Raw genomic sequence first — 13,394 nt, 5'->3', positions numbered from 1 at the left:
CCTTAGACAGGTCTAGGAAAAGGCCAGTTACATAGCTGTTCTCATCTGTTGTTGTTGTTGTTGTTGTAGTCTTCAGTCCTGAGACTGGTTTGATGCAGCTCTCCATGCTACTCTATCCTGTGCAAGATTCTTCATCTCCCAGTACTTACTGCAACCTACATCCTTCTGAAACCGCTTAGTGTATTCATCTCTTGTTCTCCCTCTAGGATTTTTACCCTCCACACTGCCCTCCAATGCTAAATTTGTGATCCCTTGATGCCCCAGAACATGTCCTACCAACCAATCCCTTCTTCTTGTCACGTTGTGCCACAAACTCCTCTTCTCCCCAATTCTATTCAATTCCTAATTAGTTATGTGATCTACCCATCTAATCTTCAGCATTCTTCTGTAGCACCACATTTCGAAAGCTTCTATTCTCTTCTTGTCTAAGCTATTTATCGTCCATGTTTCACTTCCATACATGGCTACACTCCATACAAATACTTTCAGAAACGACTTCCTGATACTTAAATCTATATTCGATGTTAACAAATTTCTCTTCTGCAGTAACGCTTTCCTTGCCCATCTAGTGCTTCTAAAACTGTTTTTGTAAATTGTGCTATTGCAGATTCTGTACCTCTACCAGGCCTGAAACCATGCTGGTCATTGCAGAGGAGGTTGAATTTACTTGTTGTTGTTGTGGTCTTCAGTCCTGAGACTGGTTTGATGCAGCTCTCCACACTACTCTATCCTGTGCAAGCTTCTTCATCTCCCAGTACCTACTGCAGCCTACATCCTTCTGAATCTGCTTAGTGTATTCAGCTCTTGGTCTCCCTCTACGATTTTTACCCTCCACGCTGCCCTCCAATACTAAATTGGTGATCGCTTGATGTCTCAGAACATATCCTACCAACCCATCCCTTCTTCTAGTCAAGTTGTGCCACAAGCTCCTCTTCTCCCCACTCCCCAATTCTATTCAATACTTCCTCATTAGTTATGTTATCTACCCATCTAATCTTCAGCATTCTTCTGTAGCACCACATTTTGAAAGCTTCTATTCTCTTCTTGTCTAAACTATTTATCATCCACATTTCACTTCCATACATGGCTACACTCCATACAAATACTTTCAGAAACGACTTCCTGACAATTAAATCTATACTCGATGTTAACAAATTTTTCTTCTTCAGAAACGCTTTCCTTGCCATTGCCAGTCTACATTTTATATCCTCTCTACTTCGACCATCATCAGTTATTTTGCTTCCCAAATAGCAAAACTCATTTACTACTTTAAGTGCCTCATTTCCTAATCTAATTCCCTCAGCATCACCTGATTTAATTCAACTACATTCCATTATCTTCGTTTTGCTTTTGTTGATGTTCATCTTATACCTTCCTTTCAAGACACTGTCCATTCCGTTCAACTGCTCTTCCAAGTCCTTTGCTGTCTCTGACAGAATTACAATGTCATCGGTGAACCTCGAAGTTTTTATTTCTTCTCCATGGATTTTAATACCTACTCCGAACTTTTCTTTTGTTTCCTTTATTGCTTGCTCAATGTACAGATTGAATAACATCAGGGATAGGCTACAATCCTGTCTCACTCCCTTTCCAACCACTGCTTCCCTTTCATACCCCTTGACTCTTATAACTGCCATCTGCTTTCTGTACAAATTGTAAATAGCCTTTCGCTCCCTGTATTTTACCCCTACCACTTTCAGAATTTGAAAGAGAGTATTCCAATCAACATTGTCAAAAGCTTTCTCTAAGTCTACAAATGCTAGAAATGTAGGTTTGCCTTTCCTTACTCTATTTTCTAAGATAAGTCCTAGGGTCAATATTGCCTCACGTGTTCCAACATTTCTATGGAATCCAAACTGATCTTCCCCGAGGTCGGCTTCTATCAGTTTTTCCATTTGTCTGTAAAGAATTTGCGTTAGTATTTTGCAGCTGTGACTTATTAAACTGATAGTTTGGTAATTTTCACATCTGTCAGAACCTGCTTTCTTTGGGATTGGAATTATTATATTCTTCTTGAAGTCTGACGGTATTTCGCCTGTCTCATACATCCTGCTCACCAGATGGTAGAGTTTTGTCCCAAGGCCGTCAGTAGTTCTAATGGAATGTTATCTACTCCGGGGGCCTTGTTTCGACTCAGGTCTTTCAGTGCTCTGTCAAACTCTTCACGCAGTATCATATCTCCCATTTCATCTTCATCTACCTCCTCTTCCATTTTCATAATATTGTCCTCAAGTACATTGCCCTTGTATAGACCCTCTATATACTCCTTCCAACTGGGGTTCCATCAAAGTTCTTGATATTCATGCAAGTGGTTCTACTTTCTCCAAAGGTCTCTTCAATTTTCCTGTAGGCAGTATCTATCTTACCCCTAGTGAGATAAGCCTCTACATCCTTACATTTGTCCTCTAGCCATCCCTGCTTAGCCATTTTGCACTTCCTGTCGATCTCATTTTTGAGATGTTTGTATTCATTTTTTCCTGCTTCATTTACTGCATTTTTATATTTTCTCCTTTCATCAATTAAATTCAATATTTCTTCTGTTACCCAAGGGTTTCTACTAGCCCTCGCCTTTTTACCTATTTGATCCTCTGCTGCCTTCACTATTTCATCCCTCAAAGATACCCATTCTTCTTCTACTGTATTTCTGTCCCCCATTCCTGTCAATTGTTCCCTTATGCTCTCCCTGTAACTCTATACAACCTTTGGTTCTTTCAGTTTATCCAGGTCCCATATCCTTAAATTCCCACCTTTTTGCAGTTTCTTCAGTTTTAATCTACGGTTCATAACCAATAGATTGTGGTCAGAGTCCACTTCTGCCCCTAGAAATGTCTTACAATTTAAAACCTGGTTCCTAAATCTCTGCCTTACCATTATATAATCTATCTGATACCTTTTAGTATCTCCAGGGTTCTTCCACGTATACAACCTTCTTTCATGATTCTTGAACCAAGTGTTAGCTATGATTAAGTTATGCTCTGCGCAAAATTCTACCAGGCAGCTTCCTCTTTCATTTCTTAGCCCCAATCCATATTCACCTACTATGTTTCCTTCTCTCCGTTTTCCTGCTCTCGAATTCCAGTCACCCATGACTATTAAATTTTTGTCTCCCTTCTCTACCTGAATAATTTCTTTTATCTCATCATACATTTCTTCAATTTCTTCGTCATCTGCAGAGCTAGTTGGCATATAAACTTGTACTACTGTAGTAGGCGTGGGCTTCGTGTCTATCTTGGCCACAATAATGCATTCACTATGCTGTTTGTAGTAGCTTACCCATACTCCTATTTTCTTATTCATTATTAAACCTACTCCAGCATTACCTCTATTTGATTTTGTATTTATAACCCTGTATTCACCTGACCAGAAGTCTTGTTCCTCCTGTCACCAATTTCCTCTAACTTTAACCTATCCATTTCCCTTTTTAAATTTTCTAACCTACCTGCTCGATTAAGGGATCTGACATTCCACGCTCCGATCCATAGAACGCCAGTTTTCTTTCTCCTGTTAACGACGTCCTCTTGAGTAGTCCCCGCCCAGAGATCCGAATGGGGGACTATTTTACCTCTGGAATATTTTACCCAAGAGGATGCCATCATCATTTATCCATACAGTAAAGCTGCATGCCCTTGGGAAAAATTACGGCTGTAATTTCCCCTTGCTTTCAGCCATTCGCAGTACCAGAACAGCAAGGCCATTTTGGTTAGTGTTACAAGGCCAGATCAACCAATCATCCAGGGTGTTGCCCCTGCAACTACTGAAAAGGCTGCTGCCCCTCTTCAGGAACCACACATTTGTCTGGCATCTCAACAGATACCCCTCCGTTGTGGTTGCACCTACGGTATGGCTATCTGTATCATTGAGGCATGCAAGCCTCCTCACCAATGGCAAGGTCCATGGTTCATGGGGGGGGTCTGTAGTTCTCAACGTTTTCTAGGTCACCTTTCTTGTGAACTGGTAAAATTTTGGCATGCTTCAGATAGTTAGGGATGCAACCAGTTTTGAAGGATTCATTTATGATTTCTGTTAGTGGAGCTTTGATACCGTTTATGCATTTTTTCAACACACACATTGGGATTTCACCTAAACCTGCCAAGTTTTTGTTCGTTAATTGCCTTACAACATTGCATACTTCCTCCTCAGTAGTTGGAAGCAATACCATTGAGTTTGCTGTATGCTTCTGTATTAGTTGATTAGCACCTTTTGGAAAAATTTTCTGTAAGTTTGTTGCAATGCTGCTAAAGTAGGTATTCACATAATTTGCTAATTCTTTCTTGTTACTTTCTAAGTTTTCCTTGTTCCTGATTTGTGTGTTTGTACCTCTCTGCTTCACAGTTTCTGTTTCTTGTTTCACTACAGCCCATGTAGTTTTATTTTTATTATTGGCTAAATTCATGAACCCATCGTTCGTTGATTTTTTTTGCAGTGTTGAGTACCTTCCTGTAGATGCTTTTGTAGTTTTTGTATTAGTGCAAAAAAACTGGATCACTATTGTCCTTTTTAATGGAGTTCAGGTATTTACAAGTTTGAGCACTTTTTCTAATTCCTTTAGTAATCCATTTATTGTTGGAGGTGGGTTCCAATGGGAATTAATGCTTTGGGGAATGTTTCTTCAAATTTTAATTTAAACTCAGAGTTAAAATGGGAGAACTTGCTATTCACTTCAGTTTCTATGTATACTCCTTCCCAACTTTTATGTGCTAACTTTAAGGAATACTCTTGCAAAGCTGATGGAGAGTAGACTCTTTCATATACATGCAGTTTTGATTCTTTTTTTACACAAGTTTTTACTTTTATAATCTGACATAGATGGTCAGACAGTCCCAGATTTTTGACAAGTACATCACAGTTTTCTCTGCCTACATCTGTAGCTACATGGTCAATGGAAGATGATGAATGTGTGGTTATTCTTGTTGCACAGTTGACTAGTGATGATATATCAAAACTATGTAGGATATTCGTAAATGTGTTACTGGTGTCATCTGTTTTAGTTGTATTTATGTTAAAGACCCCACACAAAAGGAGTCAACACTAGTTCTAGGCTTTGTATAAGTTTTGAAAAGAATATCTCTAAATTACCACTGGGAGAATGATATACACATAATATGGTTAGTTTCTTGGGCATATTTATAGCAACTATCTCTATTGCTGACATTTCAAAGTCTTTGTCTACACTTAGCATGATAATATCATTTCTGACTTTAAATTCAATGCTGTTCTTAACATAAATACATGATCCTCCACCTTTCATTGTGTTTCTGCAATAAGAACATGCCTGGACATGTGAGGGTAAATTAATATATAAGATTTCACTTTCTTTACACCAGTGCTCTGTTATACAGATAACAGTGTTGTCTAAGGTTTGTAACTCGACTTCCAGCTGTTGCACTTTGTTTTTTACACACTGAATATTTTGGTGAAGTACTGTTAGACATTTAATGTTACTTATCTTGGTGGCTTCTTTTTTGTCATATCTGCAATTAAAAAATCCTTCATATGGGAAGGAGGTGTCCATTTCCATCTACTTGCTGCCCCATGGATAGTTGTGCCCATGTCTGCTGCTGCTTCTGCTATTGCTGGGATTTCTGCTGTTACTCCTGTCTGTGATGCTGCTGTTGATGGTGATGCTGTTGTTGGCATTTCTGCTTCGATTATTGTTTGTACTGCTGCATTTTGTGTAACTGCTATTGGTTGTGTTTGTTCTGCTGCTTTTTTGTTGCTGTGATGAGATGGCTTCTCCGTTTTGAGTTAATACAATAATAGGCATGATGATGTTTTTTGTGTACATCATCTCAGCCATCTCATTTATTCTAGAACCTATGAACTTTTTCCCATGAATGTTTAAATGCATACCATGCTTGGTGAAGTGTCTCCTTTCCAAGAATTTTACATCTAGGAAGTTTGTGTTTCTGTATAGTTTGCATATTTTGTGAAATTGCCTGTTGGCCTTAATAATTTCCTGGTTGACACATGACGTTTCTATTAGGTAATATCTGTGTGGTATTCCAGTCACTATTACAGTTTCATTTTTCACTGTCTCTAGAGTTTTCGGTGGTCACGGACAGCACTTTTTAGTTCATTGCAATAAACATCATTTGCGCCACTAATTATAACTAAAACCTGATTTTCTTGTGTAGTGTTCCTTATATCACAATAAAGCTCATGTAACACATTTAGTTCAATTCCGGTACTGCACATTTCCGTTGCTACTTGGAGACCGTTACACAGTTGACCACAATCGCACGAGATTTTATCAGAGTTTAATTTCACAAAACAACTTGGGTGGTACTATTTATGCGTTAGTGAGCATGCTCTAATACCTTTTTCCACTATAATGTCACATGAATAACACTTTACTGATGATAACAACTCGAAGATTATGGAACAATTTACCACAGTTTGTATAAACGCCACCATCTTGGAGTGCCTACTCATGGATACAGGCCATCCCCTCCCACTGTTAGGTCACACACTCTCAACTTGACGTGCCAAACAACACTACATTTACTGTGTGCGACTCAACTACCATCGATGATGATCCGGGTGCCAATTCCACATTCCCACAGACCTTTTTCATTGCTGATGTCACAGAACCAATCCTCAGCGTAGACTTCTTATGACACTACCATCTTATACGGGATCTTGAATTGAATCACATTATTTTTTTGTTCTTTCCTTTCCTTATATATAAGGTATATGTAAACTGAATGAGTTACAGACACCACACCAAAGGTAAATTAACAAGTTGTTTTGTGGCAAGGATAATGTTTTGACACATCATTAAATATGCAAAGAAGAAATACACTCTTCAATTTATTAATTCATGTATCCTCACCTTTTTGTTTCGGAAAGTGATAGCGTGTATTTTTACCGCTCATTAAAAAGTGCTACAAAAAGTTATTAGAAAAGGAATACTTATCCGCATTTCACTCGCTTCCGAGGTCCTGAACTCAACAGGTTCGGTGCAGACAAGAAGAATTTACCCAGTATCTGGAGGAGCATTCCTGCATCGACATTGTCACAATCAAGACTAAGCACAATGGAATTAATGTGAAGCAGTATGTAATACAAATTATGTTTATTGACATAGAGTGTATTGATATTAAAGGTCTGTTGATATTGGTATCAGTTAAATTTCACCCAGGATTGTGCACAGATTTATGAATTACCTTCAAAATTTCTTTCAACTATTCTTCCCAATCAATTATTAAACCATTTCCATTGCCGCACATGTACCTGTTCAATGAGATGGGTCACAGTGTTTAACTTCATCCAGATGGCAGTCAACCCATCATCAAGGTCATCAGCAACAAACTCCCTTCACACTGTTGATGACCTGTATTAATTCCTGCTTGCCTGCTCACCATATGACCTCATGAACATCTCTGCCTTCTCACCTTCTGTCTTCATAAACATCTCTCTCTGTGTCTCACCACTAACCACTATCGACAAGATTCTATAAAGACACAATATTTCAAAATATGCCTCTCCAACACCCTTATGCAGGAAGAAAATGATGTCCTTTACTGATGTATTGCTACAGTTGCCACCATACTGGAAGATGCATGGTGCAATCTTGCCAATTTACATCGATGTTCATGCACTTTCATCTATGTTGAGTTCAACCTAGAAGACATCGTCGTCGCTTTCTCTCCTGACAGAATCACGGTACACCCTGCAGATCGATTCACACAGCCAACTGGATATCATACCCAGGTTAGTGACACTTTCAGATACTCTGCATGAACCTGCCAGCTCAGCCAATAAGCTGGAGCTTGGGCACCCCTATGTTCCTCACACTTAGTACACCGGATCATCACCACTATAGATAGGTCTGCCTGTTCAACACTGACTGCACCACCTACTTCCACTCAAATTACACATAGCAAAGGCCACTGTAGATGAATTATTAAAAGCAGGGATTGTGCACCCCTCCAATAGTGCTTGGGTGTCAGCCATCAAACTTGTCTTATTGAAAGGTGATACTTGAGGAGCATGTGGTGATTACAGAGCTTCAAACTTGCACATCACCATAACTGACAGTTATCCAGTTCCTGACTTGCAAGACATTACACATTCTCTTGCAATTGCATCAAATTTCAGCGTGGTGGACTGCAAGGAAGCATGCTTACAAAGTCCTATGAGTGAGGAGGACATTCCAATGACCCCCCATCAATCATTATGCCATTCATCATCCTTTTTGAATTTCTGTTCATGTCATATGGACTTAACAATGCAGCACAAACTTGGCTGCAGTCATCAGAAGAGCACGAGCACTGTTTGTGACTTGCTAGCACAGGACAGTGCGATCATTAATGACGCTAAATGCCAGTTGCAGTAACGTGAGGTAGCCTTCGTCAGCCACCACATTGACTATAATAGTATCCGTCCTACTCCCAAGAAAACTAATCAAATCATACTGTTACCACCCCCTTCAGACTACCACAAATTACTGCATTTCCTAGGCATGATCAAATTCTACTGATGCCATCTGCCTAGTGCTGCCACCACCTTACTCCCTCTACCTGCAAAACAAAAAAAACTGCAGGCAAAAACAAAACCACCAAGTACCATCTCTTGTGGACTCCATCCCTCCAACAAGCTTTTGACAACACCAAAGATAACCTCGCCAAAGCCATGATCCTAGCCTACCCATCTCCTAACACTCGTCTTTCAACCATCATGGACGCAAGTGACTTTTCAATCAGGGGCATCCTACAACAGGAACTTGGCGGCATTACCCAAGCCCTTCATTTCTTCTCAATGAAAATGGTATATCTCTGACTGTGAACTGCTCACAGTGTACAAAGCCCTACATTACTTTCAGGATGACATCGAAGATCACTCCCTCACAATGTACGCAGATCATGGTGCTGAGGATTCTACTGTACCACTCCTTGCTTCAAATCCAATTACTACAGCCCAACTGCCATCCTGACCCTGCTTTCTACAGTCTTGTCCCTTCCAAGACCCCAGCACCTGCAAGATTACCGCATCCTCCCATTCTCTGTGCTACAGGGGACGGGGAGGGGGGTCTGTGAGAACTCAGCCAATGACCCATTGCTGTGAGTAAAAAATACCTCTTTGGTTCCTGGCAGCAGTGTACTGTGCAAATTCTCTCTGGAATAACAGTCTCCTCTCTGAATTTGTGTGTATCTCTCATGTTGTTGTGCCCCATAATATGTGGCAATAAACCACCATCCATACATTTGATGTGGGTCTCATTTATGTTCCTTTACCACTACTGTACCAGAAACTACACATGTTAGGCATCTTTGCTCTTATTTAGTTTCATAGTAATTAGCATTCATAGTTAAAGCATTCTTACTGAAATGAAATACCATATTTTGGAAAAGCTAGACAGCGTAATTCAATAGCATTTACTTTTAAATCTACAAGTTCACACTCAGAAGAATCCCTCTCTACTGTTCAGTTAATTAGAAATGTAAATGTTTAAATATGATTTGTAAAAAGCCAGTATACAACAAATACAGTTCTACATACTGTAATTTTATAAAAGACAGAGGCTGCTGGAAGCCATTTTAGTCAGTCTGTGGAAGGTTATGAAATGAGGAAGACCTGTGTTCAAAATGTTGGGAAATGTAATGCAGATGAGTTTGCACAAATTCCAAGTTATAAACTGTGCTGAGTTCTATATAAATTTTGCATTCAGAAGATCATTCTGTATTTTTGTGGCTGTTTTAAATGGTTGATTGGAGAGTGAATATGTAATCAGTATCAAGGATTGTGCAAAACTTCAATAATGCTCACTGTGAAAATAGGAACAGAATATGAAATGTTATCTCCTACAGTTACTACCTACACACGTCATGTTTATATTTACATGAGTGTCAGATTTCAAGGACAATAGTTTGAGAACTTCATTCAGTAACTATTTTAACAATTTACTTGCCACACATTAGTAACTGTGATTATGTTATTGCATTCGAACAATCACAATGTAGGACATTAGTCAAGTATAATATGTGTGTAAACTATGATACATGAGACATGATCTGGTCATACACTGTAGGCTGTTCAGCACCAAAGTGCAGTTAAAAACTGCTTGAACAGTAGCCTCAGTGTAGATTACATCACTGACAATAGCCTACTTTTGACACCACTTTTCAGCCAGATGGGGGTGCAGCTACTGGAGGCATCTTAGCACAGGTAAATACAGCTATGCTTCAAGCTCCTGGGCTTGTAGTTGAGCCACTGTTGGCTAGTATAGTTATAGTTTGTGCTGACAGTGACAACTTCACAGCATGTTCATGCCTGTGCAGATACAAAATATAAACAAATACGACAGTTCTTTGACTATGAAGTTGTAATGCCCTTTAGTCTTCTTTACACACTGCTACAAAATGTAGGAATTCCTTCATCCTTTTTCCAGTTACAATGAAAATGGTTGGTCAGCTAATTTTCTACTTCTTACAGAGGACATTTGGAACTGAAGCCCACATATTTCCCATCCATATCCTTGACAATCATTTGTTGCAGATTCTTATAACATATTATGAGCTCAAACATAATAAGGTATTTTGAATAGGATGACTTCCTCCATGCTAACCAGCAAATATCAGTCATGTGAAGCCCAACTCACATTTTTCTCACATGGCATTCTGAAAACCGCTGATCAAGGCAGTTAGGTGGATGCTACATTTTTAGATTTTCGAAAAGTGCTTGACTCAATACCACATCTACACTTATTATCGAAAGTATGATAGTAAAGGGTATTAAGCAAAATTTGTGACTGGACTGAGGATTTTTGGTAGAGACGGTGCAGTACATTATCTTGGATCAAGAGTCATCCACAAATAAAGATGTAACATTAGATGTGACCCAGGGAACTGTGATGGAACCCTTGTTGTAAATTAATGATGTTGCAGACATTATTAATAGTAACCTCAGACTTTTCACAGATGATGCAGTTGTCTGTAATGAAATGCTGACTTGAGAAAGCTGCACAAATATTCACTCAGATCTTGATAAGATTTCAAAGTGGTGCAAATAATCAGCAACATATTAAAAAATGTAAAACTGTGTACTTCACAAAACAAAGAAACATAGTACCCTATGCCTACAGTATCAAGAAATGACAGCTGGGATTGGTCAACTCATAGCAATGCCTAGGAGTAACACTTTGTAGGCATATGAAATGGAATGATCATGTTGGCTCAAGTCTTGAGTAAAGCAGGCTTCAATTTATAGCCAGAATATTGGGAAAATGTGGGAGCTAGCCTAAAAATCACTCATGCAACCCATTATAGAATACCGAAGATATTGAACGTATACAGAGAAGGGGAACGTGGGTGGTCACAGGTTTGTTTGATCTGGGAGAGAGTGTCCAAGAGATGCTGAAGAAACTTAACTACCAGACACTTGAAGATAGATGAAGAACTTTCCTGAGAAAGCCTACTTACTTCATGAATCTGCTTTAATTGATGACGTTAGGAATAAACTACAGCCTGCTATGTATTGTTTTCGTAGTGATCATAAGGACAAGATTAGCTTAAATACTGCAGGCATAGAGGCATTTAAAGTAATTTTTTCTGCAGTCCATACATGAATGGAACTGGAGGGAGTCATAATAACCGGTACAATGTGAAGCACCATCTACCATCCACTTCACAGTAGATACACATGTAGGTATTTTCATACAGCACTGTTCTCAACAAGTTTTCAGAATGACAATAGTTGCCCTAAAAGGCAAGTGAAACTCATTATTTATTTCAAATAAAAGCGACAATGAAATGAGGTGTGGAGTCACACACAGAGACAATGAAAAAGACTGCTAAAATACTGAAGCAATTGGACAAAGTCCTTCTTATGAAGCAGAAAACACACACATATATTCACACAAGCACAAGCACAACTCACACATGCCTCACCACTGAGGCCGTGTGTGTGTGTGTGTGTGTGTGTGTGTGTGTGTGTGTGTGAGAGAGAGAGAGAGAGAGAGAGAGAGAGAGAGAGAGAGAGAGAGAGAGAGAGAGATATGCTTGTGTGTGTGTTTTCTGCTTCAGATGAAGGACTTTGTCCAAAAACTTAAATATTTTAGCAGACTTTTTTATTGAGTCTGTCTATGTGATGAGTAGCAATCTATCCTTCTCACATTATTGTTATTTCTTCCTGGACTTTCCATTATTTGACAATGAAACAATTTATTTATCCATCTGTAGACAATCAGGATTGTATGGATGTTCTCAACATAAGTATACAGGGTGGTCCATTGATCGTGACCGGGTTGTGATAGATGGCACTGTAATAGTCACAAACATATGGCTCACAATTTTAGATGGACAGTTGGTAAGAGGTAGGTTTTTAAATTAAAATACAGAACGTAGGTACGTTTCAACATTTTATTTCGGGTGTTCCAATGTGATACATGTACCTTTGTGAACTTATCATTTCTGACAATGCATGCTGTTACAGAGTGATTACCTGTAAATACCGCATTAATGCAATAATTGCTCAAAATGATGACCGACAATCTCAGTGCATTTGGCAATACATGTAACGACATTCCTCTTGACAGCGAGTAGTTCGCCTTCCGTAATGTTCGCACATGCATTGACAATGCACTGACGCATGTTTTCAGGCGTTGTCAGTGGTTCACGATAGCAAATATCCTCCAACTTTCCCCACAGAAAGAAATCCGGGGACGTCAGATCCGGTGAACGTGTGGGCCATGGTATGGTGCTTCGACGAGCAACCCACCTGTCATGAAATATGATATTCAATACCGCTTCAACCACACGTGAGCTATGTGCTGGACATCCATCATGTTGGAAGTACATCGCCATTCTGTCATGCAGCAAAACATCTTGTAGTAACACCGGTAGAATATTACGTAGGAAATCAGCATACATTGCACCATTTAGATTGCCATCGATAAAATGGGCGCCAATTATCCTTCCTCCCATAATGCCACACCATACATTAAACCGGTTCGCCGATGACACTGTAATTCTGTCAGAGACAGCAAGGGACTTGGAAGAGCAGTTGAATGGAATGGACAGTGTCTTGAAAGGAGGGTATAAGATGAACATCAACAAAAGCAAAAGGAGGATAATGGAATGTAGACGAATTAAGTCGGGTGATGCTGAGGGAATTAAATTAGGAAATAAGACACTGAAAGTAGTAAAGGAGTTTTGCTATTTGGGGAGCAAAATAACTGATGATGGTCGAAGTAGAGAGGATATAAAATGTAGACTGGCAATGGCAAGGAAAGCGTTTCTGAAGAAGAGAAATTTGTTAACAACGAGTATTGACTTAAGTGTCAGGAAGTCGTATCTGAAAGTATTTGTATGGAGTGTAGCTATGTATGGAAGTGAAACATGGACGATAAATAGTTTAGACAAGAAGAGAATAGAAGCTTTCGAAATGTGGTGCTA

The sequence above is a fragment of the Schistocerca piceifrons genome, chromosome 6 (assembly GCF_021461385.2).
Source record: "Schistocerca piceifrons isolate TAMUIC-IGC-003096 chromosome 6, iqSchPice1.1, whole genome shotgun sequence".
In the NCBI taxonomy this organism is placed as follows: Eukaryota; Metazoa; Arthropoda; class Insecta; order Orthoptera; family Acrididae; genus Schistocerca; species Schistocerca piceifrons.
This window is presented reverse-complemented; position numbering follows the sequence as displayed.